General features: G+C 37.4%; 1 long non-coding RNA gene across 1 annotated transcript; it reads left to right on the top strand.

Annotated features, from left to right (window-relative positions):
• The first annotated feature begins 573 nt into the window (after positions 1-573).
• Positions 574-5,398, top strand: LOC148112564 (uncharacterized). Its single transcript, XR_015729285.1, has 5 exons — positions 574-670; positions 844-939; positions 2,984-3,139; positions 4,330-4,474; positions 5,118-5,398. It is a non-coding gene; the product is annotated as an uncharacterized LOC148112564 (long non-coding RNA).
• Positions 5,399-10,071: the final 4,673 nt, after the last annotated feature.

Here is a 10,071-nt window from a genome sequence, read left to right as displayed (position 1 = left end):
AGTTTAATTAAACTGATTTACTGCTAAAAGCCAATTCACAGGAATCTTTTTAACTGAAGGTTGGCACCTGCTTAGATTTAGACAAGTTTCAATTTAGATTTAGACAAGATGAGTAGCAAACAAATTTAATGAATAAAATAAAATTCTAGGTTGATCCCCCTTTTCACTATGCTCCCGGGTTCTCTCTCTCTCTCGCTCTCTGTCTCTGTCTCTGTCTCTCTCTCTCTCTCTCTCTCTCTTTCTCTCTCTCTCTCTCTCTCTCACACACACACACTGTTAAGCATATTTATATTCCTTGAAATTTTATCTAGATGTGTTAGATAAATCAGATTAGATGTGTTGTCTAAGTTCAAAGCAAATTGGCTCTCCATATTGAATAAAGCCATGGAAAAATCAGACTTTGCTCAGGATCACCAAATCAAGATTGGGACTCAATTTATGGTATAATTTATATACCATGGTGTGTATAAAGACAAGGTACCAGAAATGGCTGTGGCAGGGTTAATGTGTTTCTATTGCATGTTTCCTGTCTCAATTGTGAGATCAGTTATAACTCTCTGGCCAAAGATAATAGCTAAAGTGTAACAGATGCTAGATGTTCCACAGCTGAGGTGAAGTATTTCCTTTCATCATAACCAGTAACTGATAATGACCCTCACAGTTGGAAATGGTAAGGACATGAGTAGATTTCTAATAATATTAAATAAATAAACTTCTCATTGTAAATTAAGAGCGACTGTTACTAGGTTCATCGCTCCTTTTTGAAAGATATCAAAATTGAAGGTAAAATAAATCCAAGTACTAAGATTTTAATGTTTTTTTTTTCCTATCCAAATTTTTAAGAATCGGTTTCAATAGCAAGTCAGCAACTGGAAAACAGCCTACTGAGCTCCAGATTGATTTTCAGATTACTAGACTGAACCCTGGACAGAGTCAAAGGTAAGATTCAGAAATTCATAGCTGTCATGCACTTTCATTTGAAATGGATGAAATTCCATTTTAAACTTTTTACGTCCTTCAGTGGGATGATCAACATATGCATAAGTTTCCTTTAAATATTACTACAGGATGTGTCAGATCTTCATGACTAATTCACAGTATAGTTTTCCTAGTGAAAAGATTGGACTTTGGTGTTTTTATGCAAAAGGAATGTTTACACTTGGGAGATTAAACAACAATTTAAAAACAATAATAAACAGGGGCGTATCTGTTTACTGTTTATTGCAAAGACCCAGTTTGAAAGGGCAAGATATGCCCCTGTTCAAACAGCTCAAACAAATTTGAGGGTGTTTTTTTAAAACCAGATATCATGTTTCAGCTGCAGATAGCAGCCAGGTGAACTCAGAAAAGATATTATTATTTAAAGGTATCCCTAGTAATTGCCAGTAGCACATCTGAGCCTGTCTGAATAAATGTTTGTATTTCAAACCTGAAACTATGCACGGTCCACTTATCACCAATTTCTACAAAAATAATAGCCACAGAAGTCCCCCTTGATAGAAAATTGAGTTGGTTATATAAGAGACAGAATTTTTGTACTAAGCACTGTCAAAGATGAGTTTGGAATGAGAAAGAGTTATAGTATAAGGGATTTGGTCTGATATACTGTAGGTAGTTTCAATTTATTCCTATAAGTGCCCAGATCTTTGGTCAGTTATGTGGAAAAAAGCTATACCAAGGACACTTCTAAAAGATCTGAGTTATTTTTTTCCTCTTTCAACTTTCAGAAATAATAAATCAATTTTGTAATTCATATGGGAAGTTGTCTAAGGTGAAAGCTATATGGAAAAACAGAATTTCTCTCTCAAACTCAAGATTTTTCTCTTTTTCTCAGACTAACATGTGTTAAAGTTATTATTTCATAAAATATATGTTTATTGTGCAGTTATCTCAGCCTGCAGGCTTATAATTCTCCAGTATGTATAAAACAGTGCATAACTATAATCCACAGAGGTTGCAGGTTTATTTAAATCCCCTGACTGTAAGGAAAATACCTAAACAGCAAAATGTAAATAGAAAGTTATGCTCTATGTAATGACCTCAAAACTATTTCTATAGCAAATATAGCACTTTTGTCTAACGTTCAATTATGTATGTTATCACGACTGAAATTCTAGCAGAGTTATTGAATTCTCCAGCTTTCTAAAGCTGCAAACATACTTTCTGAATAAATCATGCAACTATATAAAGATGTTTTAATCACCAGATGTATTTTGGTTTCTCAGTAGTACAGATGATGTACTAAGGCACATCTGGTAAGTAACCTGTCCAGCGAAGAACAATTTCCCCCCTGTAACACACATGTGAGCAGAAAATGTTGTACAGTCTCAGAAGTCCATTCTCATTTTTCAAAACCCAGCCCTCACCTGTGGCTGATGAACCTATTTGTCTGGAAATCACATCATCATATTTCCTACTCCCATAAGCAAGTATGTCTACTCTTCCAGTAACCAATATATTCTTCAAAAAATTCTCTCTCTTGCTTTCTAATTTTTTCTTAGTCTACTAAACCAACATTCCATCAAGTAACTAAAACAGATGTCAAGCACCCAAATCTTAGAAAGTGTCAGAAAACCTTGTAATAATTTTGTTTTATTCAGTACTGAAAATGATATCAATAGAAAGTTAAAAAAAAACCAAAACAACAACCAGCGATCAGTCACAGTTTTGACCTTTTCTGCACAAATCATTAATACTTTTTTCTATCTTTGCTAACAGAAAAGTTACAAAAATGCATATTGGATATTCTGGTCAATAATAGGGAGTTATTAAAATGGATTAGAATTGTTCTGCATATTATATTTTCCTTGGAGTGTTAGTATTTTGGATTTTCTTTGTAAAATACTGCAGACGTTGGAGTTAAGATTAATGGTATGAACTCTACGCTCCTTCAAAGCCTTATAAGGCATGAGTATCATGAATAACTCTAGGATTAGTCATAGCTATATAAAGCAAAATATCACTTGTATCTTATTTTCCACAGCTCCTGGAAGAGGTCCTTTGCTAGAAAGTGAGAAAATGTGGGGATGAAATGAAAAGGCAAGATCTCACTGAAAATTGGATAAAATACTTTCTCCTGAGGTCACTATGGTAGATGTTGTCAACAGCCATTACAGCCCCTAGAAGCATCTCTGTATATGTAGGTTCCATGTAACATCTTTCTTTAGTCATAAGTCATAAGTTTATTTGTCAAGCATATATAAGATAAAGGTAAAAGTATAAACATAATTTGAATACATGAAAAGAGTAAGTAAAAAGAAATATTAGGACAGGGACGGTAGGCACGCTAGTGCACTTATGCACGCCCCTTACAGACCTCTTAGGGATGGGGGCAGGTTAACAATAGACAGTTTAAGGTTAAAGTTTTGGGGGTTTGGGGAAGAAACTACAGAGCCAGGTAGTGCATTCCAGGCATTGACCACTCTGTTACTGAAGTCATATTTTCTGAAATCGAATTTGGAGTGGTTTACCTTGCGTTTGTATCTATTATTTTCTCGTGTATTGTTGTGGTTGAAGCTGAAGTAGTCATTGACAGGAAGGACATTGTGGCAGATAATTTTATGTACTATGCTTAGGTTAGACTGAAGCCGGCGTAGATCTAAGTTGTCTATGCCCAAAATTTGGAATCTGGTGGCATAAGGTATTTTAGTGCGGTTAGAGGAACGGAGGACTCTTCTCGTTAAATATCTCTGGACTCTCTCGATTGTATTTATGTCCGATATGCAGTGCAGGTTCTAAACAGATGAGCTGTATTCAAGAACTAGTCTAGCAAATGTTTTGTATGCTCTAGTTAGTAGTACAATATTATCAGAGAAGAAGCTATTTTAATGATCCTGTAAACAGAAGGATCCGTACTCTGTGCGCCTTCACTGTTTAGTCATGCTGGTCACATGACCACGGAGACTTCTTCGGACAGCACTGGCTCTTTGGCTTAGAAACAGAGATGAGCACTGCCCCTAGAGCCAGAAACGACTAGCACGCATGTGCGGGGGAACCTTTCCCTTAATCCCTTGCATCGGAGTGGAATCAGGCGACTGAATGGATTTTGTGCTTGGGATGAAAAAAATGGTTTTGCTGATTAGATAGATTTGTTGTTATAGAAATGGCTAGTTATATACTAAGGTGTAAAAATAAAAAGTGGAGGTTGTAATGCTGTTATCTTATACTGGGGTAAAAAGAGTCAGAAGTCAACACCTTTTTCTTTCTCCCTTTGTATCTCATATTTCTTTCCATCTTTCTTTTTTCTTCCTTTAATTTTTCTTTTTCTTTTTATTATATGCACTGATAAAACAATAAAAGTTATATAAGAGTGTTTACTTTATTGGCCAGATGCCCTTCCTGATGCCTACACAGTTCTCAGCAGACCAAAGTCATTGCATCCAGAGAGAAAAATACCTGCCGCTACCTAGGATTGAACTCACAACCTCCTGATTGTGAGGTGACAGCTCCACTTCTAGGCCATCATGCTGCTCATGTAAGCCAATTACATTATATCAATAATATATAGCATTAGACATTTTCTCCTTGACTGTTTGCCTTTAAGTAGAAAAATGCTTGATGAATGTGTCCCATAATAACACTAAGTGTGAAAGTTATAGGACTGCTGGACATAAGGCAGTGTTGTATCTCCTGAAAAGATATCTGTATCCAAAAGACAATTATATACTAATAAATATGGTTCAGATTTCTAGCTGGAATACATCAGATTTCTTTATTGACATTAGCATTAAAGATGCAAATTTCCAGCCGCTGACAGGCTAGTCATATACATTTTTTTCTAAAAGGACTCATCAAAATAGCTCCCAAGAGTTTTTAAAATTGCTAAGGCAGCTGTGTGGTTTACCTTAGGAAACAAAGGGGAAATCATTGATAGTCATGTAATAACATTCTTGTAAGTAATGTAACAGGATAGTGTGAAGATGTTTACATGGAGGGGAAAAGGATTTGCTTTCTTTATATTGTATTTTTCCTGTTAGTGCAACAAAAGTTATATAAATTGGATAGATAATAACCATGTGTTCTGGGGCCTTTTCATATGAGATTTGCATAGAAGACCTCAAAATGTAAGCTTATTTTCTTGTTGCTATAATATGTTTAATTCTTGCATTTCTCTTTAGAAGGGACACAACTACACACTACTTGCAGATCAAGCTGAACAGATGCTGGCCTATTTTTATTCTATAACAGGCCGGTCAAACTGGCAGCCTGCAGGCCGCATGCATCACATGCAGGCCACACCCACCCCTGTTCCGCTAAAGCAAAAAAGGTCACAATACATCACAACGACGTGATGCGATCGAGTTTGACACCGGTGTTCTATAACATATCTTCAGTACTTTGGTTAGATTGCTAAAATGGTATCATTGTGATTCAGAGAACTGATTCATCACATCATAAACTTCAGAAGTATAAATGAGTACCTTAATTTCAACCATAATTATTAATTATTATTATTAATAATAATTATTATTATTATTATAATAACACAAGGGCTATCAGTAGATTCAAACTCAATGTAATTTGCTCTAATCTTGATTGTAGGAAATATGACTTCTGCAATAGAGTAGTAAATGTCTGGAACACTCTACCTGATCCTGTTGTTAGTCTCACTAATCCCCATACCTTTTACCTTAAACTGTCTACCATGGGCCTTTCATGTTTCTTAAGAGGTCCCTAAGGGGGTGTGCATAAGTGCACCAGCGTGCCTACCATTCCTGGCCTACTGTCCCCATTTATATGTAATCATTCTATGTGTTTATGGTTATGTTTTGCCTATTTATATCCTTTTATTCGTGCCAATTTTTTTCATGTGTCCATGTCTATGTCTATACTGTTACTTGTTTCCTTGTACTTGTTGACAAATAAATAAATAAATAATAATAAAAACAAAGGATATCCTGATACTTCCAGCTTCATCACCAATCTAAGATTGATGGTGTATAGGCACCTTGATGCAACATCAGCCCAGTCTTTTTCATATAGATGTCTTGATGCTTGTCATGAAAGAAGTACAGGTATAAGATTATTCTATTATTGTACATGCTAATAGCAAATACTGTTATCAACATGTCAGACCTTATGGACTTTCAAGACCTACTACCATGGTCCAGAAATTCATCTGCAAAGTAGCAATTGAAATATCTGGAGAAATACTAGAAATTTTGAGCACAGGTTTATATAATTCCTCACTCAGAACTTCTTATATTTTATTTATTTTATTTTATTTTAATTTTATTTTATTTTATTTTATTAGATTTCTATACCGCCCTTCTCCCGAAGGACTCAGGGCGGTGAACAGCCAAAGGATAAAACACAAGAATACAAAATTTAAAATAAATTAAAACAGATTAAACAATTTGGCTCAATTTTAAAAATATCCCATAATTAAACAAATTAAAATTAGTATTTAAAATTTAAATTTTAAAATTTTAAAAAGGAGAAGATTTAGGCCAGGCCAGCTTGATGGAATAAAAACATTTTAAGCGCGCGGCGGAAGGTGCGCAGATCCGGGATCCTCCGTATCTCCGGGGGGAGCTCGTTCCAGACTGTAGGTGCCCCCACAGAGAAGGCTCTCCCCCTGGGGGCCGCCAGTCGACATTGTTTGGCCGACGGCACCCGGAGGACCCCCTCTCTATGGGAGCGTACTGGTCGGTGGGAGGCTATTGGTGGTAGCAGGCGGTCCCGTAAATAACCAGGTCCTAAGCCATGGAGCGCTTTAAAGGTGGTAACCAGAACCTTGAAGCGCACTCGGAAGACCACCGGGAGCCAGTGCAGCTCGCGCAGGAGAGGTGTTACATGGGAGCTCCACGTTGCTCCCATAACCACCCGCGCGGCCGCACTCTGCGCCAGTTGGAGCCTCCGAGTGCACCTCAAGGGGAGCCCCATGTAGAGAGCGTTACAATAGTCCAGACCAGAGGTGATGAGGGCATGATTGACCGTGTGTAGGGAGTCCCGATCTAGAAAGGGATGCAACTGGCAAATCAGGCGAACCTGATGAAAAATCCTCCCGGTCACGGCCGTCAAGTGCTCTTCTAGAGACAGCCGTGAATCCAGGAGGACGCCCAAGTTGCGAGCCCTTTCCGTGGGGGCCACAATTATTTTAAATAATTGTATTGAAATAATTACAATCTGATGGTAGTATATAACATACCATAGAAGTAATATAGAAGACTCATATAAGGAATTTATATATGCAATTTTTAGATGCATGCAGGGGTTGAAATCCAGCAGGTTCTGACAGGTTCTGGAGAATTAGTAGTGGAAAATTTGAGCAGTTCAGAGAACCGGTAGTGAATAGTTGAATAGTTGGGATAGTTGAATAGTTCGGAGAACCGGCAAATACTACCTCTGGCTGGCCCCAGAGTGGGGTGGGAATGGAGATTTTGCAATATCCTTCCCCTGCCACGCCTACCATGCCATGCCCACCAAGCCACACCACATCCACCAAGCCACGCCCACAGAACTGGTAGTAAAAAAAATTGGATTTCATCACTGGATGCATGTCATATAATTTAAACTTTATATACAATAGACCCACAAAGTATATGGAGATAATAATTATCAAAGTTGTATGCCACCCATTTCTCAATGGTGTAATGTGTATGAACATCTATGAGTAAATATAAATGAGCAGAATTCTCAGTATGAGAGTCATTAATCTATAGAGTTAAACACAGTGAAAACTTAAATTCGCCACATCCGTGTTCTAACCAACAGTCTTTTTCATTATTGTACATTTAATGCTGGAATTTAATAAATAAAATAAATCTGTTCTAGAAAATCAATGTCCCAATTTAAATCTGAAACAAAAAGGTAGAAATGTTTGCATGGAGACTTGTGCTGTACAATGAACAGCCGTGATGAATCTGTGAAACAACAGTGGTTTCCAGCTTCAATGAAAGTCCTCCTAAGATGGCAGCAAATCAACACATTTCACTATTGTTTGCAAGCCAACAGAATGGAAGAAAGGCCTTACTAAACAAGGTGACACATTTAAAAAGAACAATAAAGGCAAATTACTTTTAAAAGTTACATGACATTAACATTATAAAGGGGAAAAAATGATATTTTTATTTGTTTGTCCTGCATGGAAAAAAATAAAGTAGACAGTCTTGCTAGTCTCGATCTATATATATAAAAGTGAAAACCACTCACGCCGCAATCACAAAATTTCCAGAACCATAAAGCCTACAAACTTGAAATTTGGCACGTATGTTCCTCTTGGTTTCTAGGTGCTCGTAGGCTTCTGTGGGGCAAGCCTAAGGGACAGAATGGGATAGGAGAGGAGAGGCTTCTGTGGCACAGGCCTGAGGGAGACAAGGGGATAGGATAAGAGACGTTTCTGTGGGGCAAGCCTGAGGGAGAGAAGGGGATAGGATAGGAGAAAAGGGAGATAGGATAAGAGACATTTCTGTGGGGCAAGGCTGAGGGAGAGAAGGGGAGAGGAGAGGCCGATCGTAACTACTCATTAATTTTCAAGCTGTGTCGATTTATCAAGCCCAATCACATAGTTTCATAGCTGAGCATGGATATTCAGTTAGTTTATAATAAAATTAAATTCCATTGGACTTCACTTTTAGGATTGCTGTACTTAGTTTTTTTTTTAAGAACCTTATTTTATGCTTCAAATAATTGTCATAGCCTGCATGTTTCTGTCTGTTGTTTAATTTGCAAGATCTGAATGTATTTGATGTCACCTTTTTCAGGAACCCCCCTGAACAATCCACAGAAAACATAAAACACACCATTGAATGCCAAAATGGATTTTTCAGCTTTCTAGATTTTCTAGATATTTTATATTCTTGTATTCTCTCTCTCTCTCTCTCTCTCTCTCTCTCTCTCTCTCTCTCTCCCTCCCTCCCTCCCTCCCTCCCTCCCTCTCTCTCTCTTTATGTATTTATCTATTGGAAAATAATACATTGCTTCTTGCAGAGACCAAAGGCAGAAGTTTTATTTTATCTGTTCCTTACCAATTTCTTCTCATATTTTTTTCTTCACTAGTTTTTTTCCCCATCAAAGCTCAGTAAATGAGACTATGTAGGCCAGCCAAAACATTTAAATAAAGTTATTGCCCCAAATGAAAAGCGCCAATCCAACATATAACACCATACATTTAAAAGCGCCCCATTCCACATGTGAGGTCTGTGTTTCCTTTCCTCAGAAAAGGCCCACCTCTCCACCAGGCCTTCAGTGGTATAGAGATGTGTAATAATGGCTTTCCAGGAATAACAGGTTTTGCATCAAGCACTTCTCAGCTTGCCCTGGCAAGTAGCCTACTTAGTGACTTGATCTATGGCATGAGCCTATTGGCTTTCTGAGATTCCTAATTGAACCCAGTCTTGTGGCTGGACACTTTTCATCCAATGTGTTGGCCACCTGTGCATGTGGTGGGAGAAATTCAAGGCATGCCGAAATCCTTTCCCCAAACCAAAATTGTTTGTCAGACCCCATGCACGTCTGGGGAGAAAATGAGTTTGACGGCATTCAGCTAGATTCCATGGTATCCTTTCAGCAGAACATCACAGGGAAATAATACCACAAGAATACATAATGCATGAAACAGGAAAAGGAGTAGAAAGAATAAACATGTCTTAAAATGCAGTTAATCAAGCCATCCAGTTACCAAAACCAATAATTATTTTGGATTCTGTAATGTCTTCTTCAAAGGAAAAAAAGGGGGTGGTTGAAAGCCTTACAGTATTTTGAGTGCACAGAAATGTCAAACATGAGAAAGTTGAAAGAACTCCTGTGGCATAAGTGAGGATTACATGGTGTGTTTTTTTAAATAATCATAACTTTGCAAAGTAGATAAAGCTAAGAGATGGAGATTTTATGATGATCACTCAATGAGTTTCCAGTTCAAGTCCAATGCTCAGTTATATAACGGTTGCTGGTTTTTTTGCCTGAAAAACTCATTTCAAGGCATAACTGAATTTTAACTTCCATTAGAATTCTGAATAATTCAGATGTAGCTAATAATAAAGCCTATAAAAGTTCATAATGACACTTTGGAATAAGTCAAAGCAAAGATACACCTGTCTCCATGTTGTTATGCTTCGCATCTCCATATAG

This window comes from Pantherophis guttatus, chromosome 8, assembly GCF_059756535.1.
Source record: "Pantherophis guttatus breed Tessera chromosome 8, ASM5975653v1, whole genome shotgun sequence".
Classification (NCBI taxonomy): Eukaryota; Metazoa; Chordata; class Lepidosauria; order Squamata; family Colubridae; genus Pantherophis; species Pantherophis guttatus.
The sequence above is the reverse complement of the archived record's forward strand: the minus strand, read 5'-3'. Positions and strand labels throughout refer to the sequence as shown.